The sequence below is a fragment of the Paroedura picta genome, chromosome 6 (assembly GCF_049243985.1).
Source record: "Paroedura picta isolate Pp20150507F chromosome 6, Ppicta_v3.0, whole genome shotgun sequence".
In the NCBI taxonomy this organism is placed as follows: Eukaryota; Metazoa; Chordata; class Lepidosauria; order Squamata; family Gekkonidae; genus Paroedura; species Paroedura picta.
The window spans coordinates 79852196-79866997 of NC_135374.1; the positions used below are offsets into that span (position 1 = coordinate 79852196).

Here is a 14802-nt window from a genome sequence, read left to right on the forward strand (position 1 = left end):
CCTCACCTCTTCAGGAAGCACATTCCACAAGGTGGGAACTACCACAAAAAGGAGCAGGCTCTAGTAGTTGCCAAGTGGTCAGCCACAAAGGAGGAAACCAAAAGACTGCAGTTGGTGCACAGGGCCAAATGAAGAGATGCTTGTTTAGATATGTGGGTCTTAAGCCATGAAGGCCTTTCAAAGTTATAACTAGCACCTGGGACTGAACTTGGAAACAAGTTGGCAGATAATGTTGCTGCTTTAGAAGTGGGCCTGACAATAGTCGGGTTGCAGGGCTCTAAACCGGTTGTCCTTTCACAATTGACATCAAGGGGAACTCAACAATGAAATTACAAATGCACAGATCAGCATTATAAGATATCTATACTTATTGTTGACTCATTTAAACATTTTAATATATTTTATTCCTAGCATTACTCTCTAACTAGCAGAACAAGTTATGGTAATGGAAAATATATATATATATATTATAATAATATATAAAATATATATTAAGCATGCTTCTCTGTTGAATAGATATCAAATGTTAATTAAAATTCCCATAAAATGACTGGAATAAAATACAAGACTCTATTTGTCAAGATCAGCTGCCTAATCACTTGAGAGGATTTTGTTTTAATTTCTTTGGCAACCAGCACAGTTAAAACTGTGATCTTCTGTAATTGCCATATCTCCCATATAAAAGTAGATAATTTTAATTTACAGAGATGAATGTAATTGTACAATTTTAATGCCCACCTCTTAGCAGTAAGCCCTAGATAAAATAAATGACCAACATTGAAATCTTTCCTCCTTCTCTTTTGCCCTCCGTTTCTTTCTCCACCCCCCTCCAACTGGGGTGTTTGCTGCACAAAAGCATATTACAACAGTTGAGTGTATCTGAGAGAAAGAGGATTACAACATCAAACCACATCCAACTTTATTAGCTACAGAACTGCAAGAAAATAGTTATGCTGATTTTTTAAGGGTTTTAATTGCCTGGGGAAACCCAAGTCTCACAGCCTATGTATCTGTGTAAGGCTGTATCATCAAACAGGCGCATTCCAAGATGTTTGCTTGTGTCATACATTATTAGATACTAAAAAGGTAAAGGTAAAGGTATCCCCCTGTGCAAGCACCGAGTCATGTCTGACCCTTGGGGTGACGCCCTCTAGTGTTTTCATGGCAGACTCAATACGGGGTGATTTGCCAGTGCCTTCCCCAGTCATTACCTTTTACCCCCCAGCAAGCTGGGTACTCAATTTTACCAACCTCGGAAGGATGGAGGCTGAGTCCACCTTGAGCCGGCTGCTGGGATCGAACGCCCAGCCTCATGGGCAGAGCTTCAGACATCATGTCTGCTGCCTTACCACTCTGCGCCACAAGAGGCTCAATTATATACTAGCAACTAGCAATAAAGTCCATTGTGCAAAAAAACAGGACCACTCTAGAAAACTGCTGTTAAGGTCTACCCAGAGCCCACTGCCCAGGTGAGACACATCCACACCACTCTGCCTCTACCTCAGCCTGCAAGGCTACCCTTTGTCTCTGCCATCGCTGCTCATCTCCATATTATAAAGGTTAACCCCCCCCCCAAGTGACAATGGCTGCTTAGGAGTGTGGGCTCTGAGGCATTGCACCTTTTGAGGTCCCACATCCAAACCTCAAAGAATATTTCCAACTCAAGAGTTGCCAACCTCCAGGTCGGGCCTGGAGCTCTCCTGGAATTATAGCTCATTTCCAGGCTATAAAGATCAGCCCCCCCCCCCAGGAAAAAAGGCTGCTTTTCCTGAAGGGGGGGATTCTGTGGCATTGTAACCCACTGAGGTTTAGGAATGCCAGTCTTCAAGTGGGATCTGGGGATCCCCAAAATTACAGCTCATCTCCAGGCAACAGAGATCAGTTCACTTGGATAAAATTGTTTCTTTGGAAGGTGGACTCTGGGACATTGTACCCTTTTTGAGGATCCACCCCCAAATCTCCTGCTTGGTGGGGTCTTCAAATGCTCACCCATAACTGCCTAAAGCTGCAGAGAAGGCCATGCTTTCTGCCCTGGCTCCTCCAAAGAATCTCCTGGTCTCTGCATAGCTTGGTATTCTGCAGCACGCCCTTTTTGTAGCAAACAGTTTGTTTTACTTTCACCAGGTCTGTAGCTTGGTCTGTAGCTTGGCCGGTGATGTCTGCCCTTCTGAAGCCTGAGGCCTACTGCTGACAACTAAAGTTACTGTTCTTGTTTGCAAGGCCAAGGTTTTGCCTAATAAAATCAGAACACCTTGTTTCCCACAAACTTCTAGTGCCTTTCTTGTAAAGCCTTTGTATTTGAACTCCTAAGCTAACTCCACTTGAAAGTCAGGGCCACCTATGCCTTTCACCTTCTGGTAAATACTGATTTTTATTTACCAGGCCGGGCTTTATTTATATTTTTATTTATTTACTTATATTTATATTTTTATACCGCCCTTCCCTACGGCTCTGGGCGGTTTACATAAAACATTTTTGAACATTCACATAGAACACTATCAAAATCAATATCAAAATCAATATAACAATATAACAATAACAACATATCAACTGGAACAATTAGAACGGCACTTCAACAATAACTTGACAATCCCTCAGTCGGTTCGTTCCCTCAGTCTGGGGGGCACCTGTAGGTGTTATGGCTCAGTCGGCCCCACCAAATGCCTGGTGGAAGAGCTCCTTTTTGCAGACCTTGTGGAATTGTGGAAGTTCCAGCAGGGCCCTGATCTCTTCGGGGAGCACATTCCACCAGGTGGGGGCCAGGACCGAGAAGGCTCTGGCCCTTGTCGAGGCCTGACTTGCCTCTTTAGGGCCAGGGATCTGTAGCCAGTTGGAGGTGGCGGAGCGTAGAGCTCTTCTGGGGGTATAGGCTGGTAGGCGGTCTCTCAGATACACTGGGCCCAGACCGCGTATGGCCTTAAAGGTGATTACCAAAACCTTAAGCTTAATCCGGAATTCAACTGGGAGCCAACCAAGTTCTTGAAGTACCGGCCGGATATGTGATCTCCATGATGTCTTAGTGAGAATCCTGGCTGCGGCATTCTGCACCAGTTGTAGTTTCCGGATCAAGGATAAGGGTAGGCCTGCATAGAGCAAGTTGCAGAAGTCCAGCCTGGAGGTGACCATCACATGGATCACTGTGGCTAGGTGCTCTGGTTTCAGGTAGGTAGTTCGGCTAGTAGTTTGGCTTGGCGGAGGTGGTAAAATGCCAGCCGTGCTACCTTCATGACCTGGGCTTCCATTGTAAGGGAAGCATCCAGGATCACATCCAGGTTCCTGGCGGAGTGAGTCGCTAGGAGCTGCACACCATCCAGGATGGGCAGGCGCGCTTCCTCCCATGGTCCCTTCCTACCCAAACACAGGACCTCCGTCTTTGCAGGATTGAGCTTCAGACGATTCTGCTTGATCCATTTTGTCACTGCTTCCAGGCATCTGGCTAAAGATTCTGGGGGGGAGTCAGGACAGTCATCCATCAGGAGGAAGAGCTGGGTGTCATCTGCGTATTGGTGGCAACTTAGCCCAAACCTCTGCACCAGCCGAGCAAGAGGGCGCATGAAGGTATTAAATAGGATAGGAGAGAGGACTGCTCCTTGTGGACTCCATATGTGAGCTGGTGACAGCTAGATACTCTCTCTCCTATTGCTACCCTCTGTCCGCGACTCTGGAGGAAGGAGATCAGCCATTTGAGGGCTGTCCCCCGTATCCCAGCGTTGGCAAGGCGGTGAGCTAGGAGCTCATGATTGACTGTGTCAAACGCTGCCGACAGGTCTAATAGTATCAGCAGCGCTGACCCGCCTCGGTCCAGTTGGCGACGGAGGTCATCCGTCAGGGCAACTAGCACTGTCTCCACCCCATGGCCAGGCCGGAAGCCCGACTGAAATGGATCAAGGGCTGAAGTTTCTTCCAGGAATGCTGATATTTGGCCCGCAGCAGCCCTTTCAACCAAAGTCACTTCAACCCCTGTATCTCTCTTGCCAGTTACTTGTTTACCATTTACAATTACAGGCTTTAAATATTCCTTACTTAAATTAGATATCCTTGCATTTTTCAGATGTGCATGACCCTTGCTGGTCTGTCTGTGCTTTCACTGGCTCAGATCCTGTGCTAGAGATTACTTAGCTTGTACATAAATTCAGTTCTATTCAATGGAGAAGCTCATGCTCTCAGACTGGGATCTACTTTAGTAAATTATGTGCACTTTGGCCTTTATTAGAGGTGTGGAAGGACTTTCTATAAGGAGCACACTGCTGTTGGTGTGGCCCAATGTGCACTTGGTCAAAGGTCATGGAGGATGGCTATATAATGTCTTAAGAGCTGGCTTCAACAGTATTTTGACAAACAGATATGTTATCAGCATTTCATTCAGTTTAATAGCCAGCAAACCCATGTTCTTGTCCTGTCACAAAGCAGGTATCATGCTCTGGTGAAGCAGAAGAAAATCTGGATGTCAGAGGAAAATTGATTTTCTTCAAATAGAGAAGGCAGAAACAAAGGACTTATAGTCTTTAGGGATAATCAGAAAAGGACACAACAGGATAGGAGAAGTGAAGGAGGAAGTAGGAAGCATGTGCTCCTGGTGCTCCACTACTCATCAGCTGCAAAGAGACCCTCATGTACATTGGTCTGGTATACCAACAGTTAACTGAATATGCCAGGGATTGAACCTGGGATCTTCTAAATGCCAAGCAAAGGCTTTACCACTGAGCCGCAATCCCTCTCCAAGGAAAAATCCCTGTTGTATAGCAAACCAAACCTATGTGATCTTGGCTATATTTTGTGTGCATGGAAAGTGCCCTCAAGTTGTAGCCAACTTAGGGCGATCCTGTGGGGGTTTCAAGGCAAGAGAGGAATAGTATGCCATCATCTTCATCTGCATAGCGATCCTGGATTTCATTGATGGGCTCCCATCTAAATATTAACCAGGGCAAACCCTGCTTCATGTCTGAAGTCTGATGAGATTAGGCTACCTCCTTGGCCCATTCTGGTCAGGGCTGCTAGATTCGATAGCAGGCTTTCTCAAACAGGGTTTCATGAAAAAACTGGGCTTTCTTGATAGCCCTGGAAGGGTTTTCCAAATGGGTAGGAGTTAATTATATATTTAATATATTTTTAGATTTGTTAAACATTATCAGGTGATATAACCATGTATGGTCATGCCAGCCCACCTGCCCCACTCGCAAAGTGGCCAGTGATGGGCCTGGAAGGGGTGGAAAGGGAAGGGGTCCCAGGATGGCTGTGTACACAGTTATGCTTCCCAATCATATTCTACATGATTGCATCACTTCTGAGGTTTCCTCGGAGCCAGAAGAATGTTTTAGGGTTTTCTCAATGGCAAAAAAGTTGAGAAAGCCTGTGCTATTAATAATCATGTCCCATGCTGCTTCTTTCCCTTCTTTCCCTCCTGCCCATGCTACAACATACATAAGGTTCCCCTGGCAATAACGTATTCCATTTCTGTTCACTATGAATTGTGTGCAAGGAAGGCTGCATACTCCCATCTAATCATTGCCATATGTTATTCATCCTCAGTAAATGCACAAGTGAAGGGTTCCAAATGAGAAGAACCTTGGAGATTCCTGATAAAGAGTAGTGTGGTAATTCTAAAATTACCTCATTGGCAACTAGACAAACTGAAATCTGTGGGACTTCCTTCTGAATAAACATGGTTAGAATAGGGTTCCAATTAATACAGTGAAATCATGATAATCTAAATTAAGGATAGTATTAAAAGTTCATAATGAACTTTGCTCTCCTTTGCATATTTGGAAGGTAACTTGATATAATTTGAAATAGAAATAACAATAAAGCAACTCTTAAGCTTCTAGTGCCATATTTTTAACACACTCAGGTACAGAAGAAAACCCCCAGAAAATTCATATTTACCCTTAATACATATTCCTCTGAGAAAGTTAAAATACCATATCTTGTATTTGCAGGCATAGCCACCTGTTCTTACTGCAGAGATCTCCAGTTCCACAACTGTTGTTGTGCTAATTCTACCAAGTTGTCCAAGTAGGCCATTTGATAGAAACCTATAAATTGGTCCCAGAGGACTTGGGTCTTGCAGTAAAGAGGTCAGTTATTTCCTTCTAACTAAAAATAGTCAAGGGAGAAAAGGAAGCTTAATTTACCAGCTGAAAAATAGTTTACAAAATTACTTCCATCTTGCCTCATGATAAAAAATACGGAAAAAATTACTTCTGCTCCCCCGCACTTCAAATAAGCCTGGAACATAACCAGAAATTACATTAAAATAGTAATGAAAGCTTGGAAAAGCCAAAAAACTTACAAGGGAAAATGCCAGAAAAAAGTATCTCTTTCCCAGGGAATGAAATCTTGGCAATAACAGAATTCCAATGAGAATTTCACCACCACTCCCACAAAAATAGCAAGGCAATATGATGTGGGCATGAGATTGTTGCACAAAACATGTGTTATGTTTCCTGTTTAATTACATCACTAGACAGCAGTTGCTATACTGAGCTAAAAGGATATTGGTTACAGTGTAGATTAGCTATTATTGAATCTACTGGTACAAGAGTAGGACAGCTTTAGGTCCAACAAAAGGTATATTTTGAGGTCAACACAACAATCACTGTCTACTGATATTAATGCAGACCATGTTGCAGTTTGATGTCTGAAGTACATTCACTGCCAGACTGAAAAGTGATTTCTCTATATGGTTTTGAACTTTGATGGGAACAGTGGAAGGGGGAGCAGCAAGTAAGGAAAGAGTTAAAAACTGCTTTGCACATCTTTTCCCTGCTCCCTCTTGCTGGGAAGGAAGAGGGATGAAAACTACATCATTAAAGAATTAATATCAGCAAAGTCTAACTTGCTAAGAAGAGGCCCTGGTAGGGCAACTTATTTGCATGAAGACCTTTGGTTCAATTATTATATCTCCAGTTAAAAGATCTCAATAGCACATGTTGTGGAAAAGCCTCTAAAGAGACACTACCAGACCAAATTGACCATACAGAGACAAGATGGCTCAGTATTCTTAATGTATAAGGCTGCTACATCTATCTAAAAATAATTGTATTTAACAATTTTTCTAAAAGGCTCGCATGAGCAAGCTGCTCCAATAAACTGAAAAGATTTCACTTTCAGTCACATATACAACTTCTTGAACTAAAGGAACACTAAGGGCCTATAGTGGATAAGTCTAATGAAGGCAAAAGATCTGACTCAGATATATTTTACACAGAATATAAAGGCCTTTGTACATAAAAACAAAACCTTGAACTATCCCAGAAGTGAACTGTAAGCAAGTGCAGCTGCTATCCTACAAATGAAATAAAATCCAAAATGGAGGGACAATGCAGCGCATTCCATAAACTGTATTTCTAACAAAGAGAGCCTTGCTTGAAGCACATTGCTCTAAAAGTGCAGTTCTAACCAAAGTTATAGCCTCCTAAACCCATTGATCTAATGAATTTAGAAGGGCATCACTTCTGCACTATAAGAAATGACAGAGGTGCAGATGATGACAGCTGGATCCTGCCAATACCTCTGTGTTCTTAAGGGAAATAAAGTGTCACAAATTTACTCAATTTGAATAATTCATCATCATTGTAAATCTGTAGTAAGCAGATCCGTAGTAAGCGCCTATGTTTTTTCACAGGTTTGTTGTTTTTTTTAAAACATGGAACATGATCAGTCCTGGAAACATAGATCTATCTAAGCCACTGAAACAGAAATCCTTCAGGTTGCCCTTGTACAAACAGTCGCTCTGGGAAATTGACCTGATTTTACAACCTTTAGGCCTTCTATCAACCTTGATACCAGATAAAACACACACAAGGAAAATACAAAGGAAAATAATGGGAGAACTAGAGTATCACAGATTAACGGCATAAATCAACCTTTGTCCTCCCCCCCCAACAGAAGTTACAAATAATGAACATTCCTCAAGATATAGGGATGCTTATTGGTATGGTAAACAATTTACTATTTACATTGCTTTTGTTGTATTTCTAATTTTGTAAGCCTAGTCCTATTGCATTGTTTACTGATTGCTGTCAAATTACTTTTTTATATTTTGTAATCCCCCTGAGTGTCAACAACAAAATTGGGCTATAAATAAACAATTTCCTTAAAAATTATGGCAGAGAGTAACTAGGCCCAGATAAATCTTGTCCTGAGGACACCAGGGAGCTATACTCATTGATCTTTCAGTATTAAACTGATTTCACTACCACTGTAACTGCTAATACCATATTTACAGAGTGTTTACCATAGAGACACAGAGGTAGAAGATTATCACTATAATTAGCCATAGAAATAGGTCTGTAACTTGACTCTATGGAGACTGTAAGGGGCTCTGGGCAGCTGCTGCTGCATAGTCCAGAAGATGAATGTTTAACTTTTAACTTTAAAAATCGTGGGTTTTTCCCCTTTAATTAACATTTTCAACATAGGCAAACAGGTTACAAGCTTAAAGGTACAATGAAAATAATCTTCTAATAAAAATAGTTTCTAAGAGATAACTGAGGAACATTATAGTTGATCTGTTTAAATTAACTGCCTTTACTGTCTTTTTTAAAAAAGGAGTACTAAAAAAAGCTCTATTGTATATAATGTTCCATGTAAAGAATTTCATAACTGTTCCATGTAAACCGCCCAGAGCTGTAAAGAATGGGCGGTATAAAAATCCAAATAAATAAATAATAAATAAATAAAATACACTTTGGATAGGGACCCCCTATACACATTTTTGCTGTAGCTCTTTTCACACTTACTCCCTTAAATTGTTTATTACACACAAGCACGTGCGTTATCATGGACCTCTTTACTGATGATGAAATAACAACACCTTCATTTACTTTGCAATATATTTGTTTACATGAGTGAAATATATGTTCAACCAAGAAATGAGTTAAAATATGGTACTTTATACAGGGTACTGTTTTGTTCAAACACTATTTATTGAAACATGGTAATATTTACATGATTATTTTAAAAGCTCAACATTTCTGATTTGCCACACAAGCTCTCTTCAGCCATAGACCAGCATCAATCAGCCATACGACTTCAAGATTAAATAAACTAGGGAATGGCCACCTCAGGATATGAGACCATAACATTACCAAAGCACTCTCAGATGGGTGGAGTTTGATCAAGCCATTCATACCAAACACTAGCAGTGACTCAAAGAAGCTTGAAAAATGCTACAGCTGGAAGGCCACTGGGATTCACCTAACATGTAAACAAACCTGCAGTAAACTTGCTGTTTGGAATAACCCCACTGATATTCCTGGACTGTGAAAGTAAATCCTCTGTTTTAAGATGCATAATTTTTGGTATCATACAAAGGTAGATTATAGACTCAAGCCAGTAATTGTGTTAGTCTAATGCAATAGAACAATGTTTGAATCCAGTGGCATCTTTAATACCAATTTAGTTTATATCAAGAATTAAACTTTGTTGGTCTTAAAGATGCCAGTGGAGTCAAACTTTGTTCTAAAGGTAGATTATATCCACAATGAACAAAATGTGATAACCTACTAACTTAAAAAATGTACATTTGGGCATATGACAAAAAGACCATCATATACAGTCAAGTGTAAGGACTTCTGCTGTATCAAAAGACTTTGTTTACAGTTAACCAACAATGGGTCAAGGCATGAAGATCCAGCATGAAAAAGCACAGAAATAGTACTTGAAGATTTCCTGATTTTACAACAAAACAAGGAATGTTAAGGAACCCATCAACTGAAAATTATCAAATAGAAAAATTATTTCATGTTTAGCATTTATTACATTCTCAGTACAAGTGTCTTTTTTTTTTTTGCACCCAATCTTTTTAGTTTCATGAACAACTAATGTACCGGGAAGAAAGCACACAATATTTTATAAACAATTTTAAAGGGTTCCTGCAGCTAAGCTATCTTTAAGAGGCTTTGTAACCTACCTGCTTCAGTTCTAAAGCTCCAGCAAAACTTTCAGAAGGTGGGGGAGGGGCACTGGCTTTTTAAGAATCCAGTAGGCAATTCAGTAAAGGGTCGTTATTATGAGCATCAGTCTGAACCCTGAAACAATAATTTGTCCTCGCACCCAATCAAAGCAATAGGTCAGCAGCAGAGATTTAAGACCAAGAAGGGAATAAAACAAGGTAAATCGCTTCAACCAGCCATCCTGGTGTGCTGGTGGTTTTAGTAGGGCAAAGAGGAAGGGGAAACTCCCGACTTCCAAACTTGCAGTCAACAGGTTGCCATGTTGTCCTTTTACAAAACATGTGTTTAACTGATGATGGAACACCCTGATTTTCTGCTACAATCCAGAGAAGGGGAGGGAGACCAAAAGAGGCCGTGTGGCAGCGAAACTTAACGCTTCGCCCCAGCCATGAGTTCCCAGAGCTTGCTGATTCAAGCCTTGTACATGAATGGGATCCCCCTCCCCCACGCCGAGGGTTATGCAAACTCTACACCATTTTACAGGGCGAATCTCTCACGTCCCCTCCCCCACCCCCCTCCACACACGCACATTTGGACTTTAAAATACAGTCTAAGCGTCCAAGTTCGTTCCTCATAGTCAGCAACACCCTTCCTGCCCATCCTCCACCCAACCGACATGATAAATGCCAGCGATCAGAAAGCGAGGCGGCGCGGCTCTCCTCCCCTCCCCCATGCCAAGCCAACACTTCTACAGCACATTTTTTTAAAAACACCAGTTTTAAGTAGAAGTGCACATGGCAAGCTAGCAAATAACTAAATATGTCGCACATTTTTTTAAAGGACTTTGCAGCCGATTTCAGGAACTTTGTCGTTTAAGCACACAAATATAAACTCAAGTCACACTTTAAAGAAACGCAGGGAAAATGGGGGGGGGGTGGAAATCACAAGGGCGGCCCATCCTTAAAGCCTGCTGGATACGAGGCACCAATATAGCTATTTCTATATTAATAACAATAGCAACAAGCCCAGCAACACGGGAAGGGAAGCACGAGGAAGTTGGAAGTCATTACACCGGGGGGAGGGGGGGATGGCAAAGCAACGCCGTTTCAGACTCAGAACTGCATTTGTCACATTTCACAGACAAGACACACAAAAAAGGTCCCACACTGCTGAAGAAAAAGAGCCTTTCCGAACTCACCTCCCTCAACGTGAGATAAGGACACCACTTACACTTCGGCAAGCGACAGAGAAAAAAGCCTCAACTTCTGCAAAAACCACATATACACACAAGACAGACTTCCTTTCACTTGCAGTCCATGGTTCAGGTGGGGAGCCGTGTTGGTCTGCAGCAGCGGAACAAAGTTGGAGTCCAGTGGCACCTTTAAGACCAACAAAGTTTTATTCAAGGTGTATAAGCTTTCGTGTGCACGCACACTTCGGAACTCTTCGTTTCCTAGGTCCCCAAAGCGTGAAGGCAGATTGTAAATCTCCGGCAACCCTCACACACTCGTTGCTCCCCGTCTTCCTCTGCACAGACATACACACACGAGGGGGCTGGGGGGGGGGAGGGGATCAAAAGGAAGTCCCAGAGAGTGGGAACAGGAAAATGGAAAGTTTTTTTGGGTGCGGAATGGCGGTCAGGAGGTGCTGCTGCTACTCAGTACTTCATTAGTTAATGTGCTTGGGGTGTGTAAAGGAGAGCCTTCCTCCAGAGACTCCAACAGCAGCAACCCAGAGAGATAGAGCACATAAACATACATACAGATAGATCCATAGAGACAGTCAGCGAGGATGGGGAAGGAGAGGGATAGATCAGCCACACTGATCTTCAGTAATGGCAGAAAGCAGAAATTACACGGAATTTCCAACGTTGGCATATGCTTTGCAGTATTTCATCTGCCCCACCTTCCATATCAGATTAATCCCCCCCCTCTTCCCAAGTGGTGTGTCCTGAAATAACTCCTTAGTCACTTTTGTGGATTACTGAAATGTTTTCTTCTATTAAACAAAATATCCACCTCTCTCCCCTCCTCCATATAAATGAAATTTTAACCCTGGCCAGTTAAGCAAAAGGGGATCATAAGGGAATAACCTCCCTTTATTTATTGCCACAGTTTCTGTGCTTATTTTTATATGTCTATTATAAAACCTATTTCTAGAAAACAGGGCAGGGATGGGAAAAGGGATTAATAAACATGGTATTGATGACAGACACATAGAATAAATACTATAACTACTGTTTAAGCAACTAGACAATCAGATCCACCTTCTATGTTTCTTTTCTTTTCCAATGTCTAAAAAGTTATTTCCCCTCTGGTGAGCAAAGAGAGTCCTAAACCAGTTATGTGTCATTTGAAACATAACCTAGTAATGGTAATAACACAACGCCTGCTTTTAAAAGAAACAAAATTATATAAGTGGGAGTTCACCTTTTAAAAACAGGACACAACCCATAATAGTTATATTTATATACCCTATATATTTCATGAGTGATTTAAAACCAATGCTTCTATGCAATAATTATAGCACATGAAAATATAGACTTACACTGTCTCCATAATTGTGATTCAGCAGAATAGCTTTTATTACATATGAGTTGCCATTCAGCACTCAAAACAGATGTTGACCTTCTTTTGTCTTGAATGAGCCCTCCTCCTTATTTTCCTCTAGATTTGTCCAGCTTCACACTGAGCTATAACATTCTATCGAGAAAAGCAGGGAGCAATACAACAAGCGATGCAAGTAAATGATGCAACATTGCCCTGGTTACATGTGCCTCCCATCCCCCAACCTCTTACTGGTGAGAGAGCTGTGTTTTTTCCGCCTGCAGGGTCACATTGTGGCTGATTGATTCTCCTTTCGCCTTGCTCAGTCATTCAGATTTGGAAAGTAAATAACAAGTTGACATCATTACAGCTCTCTGCATTACTGTGACACATTCCTCAGCTACCACACACTCTCTATTAGCTGCGCAGAAAGAAAAAAAGGGCTTGTGCTCAATTTTAAACATGAGAAGTCAGCTTGATTGTGTGGATTACTGTGGAAAGCACTGATATTTAAAAACTGCACTGGCATTAAAGTTAAAATTATTGTATAGCTGTCAAGTGTGTATTAAAATCAACAAGGAACCTTAGTCATCAGTAGTAAAAATATTTACTTGGAAGTGAGTCCCATTGATTTCAGTTCATTTGACTCTCAATAAAAAGCACAATGACTGTAACATATTGATACTGGCCTTTGGCCTAATGCATGCATTCTAATACAGATGAAATCATTCTGAATCTGATGCTGCATGAAGGACCTAGTATATGAGTGGGCTGGATTATACAGTGAAAATCTGTGACAATCTGCACAAACATTTTTTTTACATTCTTACAAATCACTATGAAGATGCAGTGAAGACCTTGTACTCATTTATTACTTTCTCCACAAGGCTACAGAACCAAGACCATTCAATGTGAGGAATTTTACTATGTTTGAACTAGATAGATTCATTGGGGAGAAGTCTTATCAGTAGATACTAGTCATGACAATTAAAGTTAATGAGTGAATCAAGATATACTGAGGCCTCAAGCAATGCCAGGTTTAAGAGGCCATATTTATTATTATTATTATTATTATTATTATTATTATTATTATTATTATTATTATTATTATTATTAACCACAGGCAACAGGCTTTGAGTGGCTAACATCAATAAAAAGAGTAGGTATAAAACATTTATAAGGAGCAATTTAAAATTTTAAACTACAAACCAAGCTGAGTGCCATATAAGTTAAAGTAATTCTGGGATTGATGTTATAACCTGCTTTCAGAGGGAGGGGGAGCTTTCTGATGTCATATTGTGCTTGTGTTGGCCTTGTGGAAGAGTGTGGTCTTGCATGCCCTTCATAACTTTGTCAGCTCCAATAGGCCTGGATCTCCGCTGGCAACTCATTCCACCAGGGTGGAGCCACAGCCAAAAAAAGCCCTAGCTCTGGTCAAGGCCAATTGTACTTCTTTAGGGCCAGAGACTACCAACAGTTTGGAATTTGCAGAACACAATGCCCTTGGGGGGCATACTTGGCGAGGTATGCAGGCAGAGCATACCCCAAACAAGCTGAGCTATAGGGTGCATAAAAATGTTAAATAGTATTGGGGAGAGAATTGCAACTGGGGTACTCCACATTAGAGCTGGCAGCGATACAACTGCTCTTCCCTGGTAGGAACCCTCTATCCCCAACTGTGGAGAAAGAAGACCAGCCACTGCAAAGCTGGCACCCATATCCCTGCATTGGTGTGGCATCTACTAAGCCAAATGCTACCATGAGGTCTAATAACATGAGCAGTGCCAACCCATCTCAGTCTGCCTTTAGGGATAATCTGTCAGAGTGACCAGTGCTGTTTCCACTCTATAGGTCAGAAGGTGGACTGGAATGGATCCAGAAACATAGTAATATGGGAGGAAACTGTATAATAATATCACTTTTAATGCACTGACCTGGATAGCCCAAGCTAACCTGATCTAGTCAGATCTTGGCTGCTAAGCAGGGTTGGCCCTGTTACTTATTTGGATGGGAGACCTCCATGGAATAGGACTATTACAAAGAAGAAGGCAATGGCAAACCTCCTAAGAATGTTTCTTGCCATGAAACCCTTATGGGATCACCATAAGTATGCAGTGATTTGACAGCAATAGTAACAACAACGTCATGTATCCTGCCTAATTTGTGTTAATGGAAAGAAAATGTAATTTCCATCTATTCTTCCTTTCTACTATACACCCCTGATTCGCCCCATAGTATTCCTGAGGGTTTCGTTTCCTAAAAGACCCATGGCACTGAAATGAAAGCTACCTTTAGAATATTTCATTCTTACATTTATGTTATCCAAAATTAGTATAATCAACGGGGCCCTATTCTTTTTT

The 14802-nt window shown here is 41.4% G+C and overlaps 1 protein-coding gene across 14 annotated transcripts in view; it reads right to left on the reverse strand.

Annotated features, from left to right (window-relative positions):
- TBL1X (transducin beta like 1 X-linked) overlaps nucleotides 1-14802 on the reverse strand; it is a 202103-nt gene that overhangs the window by 153132 nt on the left and 34169 nt on the right. For 3 of the 14 annotated variants that reach the window (XM_077343287.1, XM_077343291.1, XM_077343281.1), the window contains exon 1: nucleotides 12444-12664. The exons of 1 other annotated variant lie outside the window; for it this stretch is intronic. The gene's annotated coding sequence lies outside the window, so the exon portion shown is untranslated. Of the gene's footprint in view, nucleotides 1-9913; nucleotides 10270-11094; nucleotides 11707-12443; nucleotides 12665-12694; nucleotides 12822-14802 lie in introns of those variants that run through there. 10 more of the 14 variants (XM_077343292.1, XM_077343282.1, XM_077343294.1 and 7 more) reach the window with 7 other exon arrangements.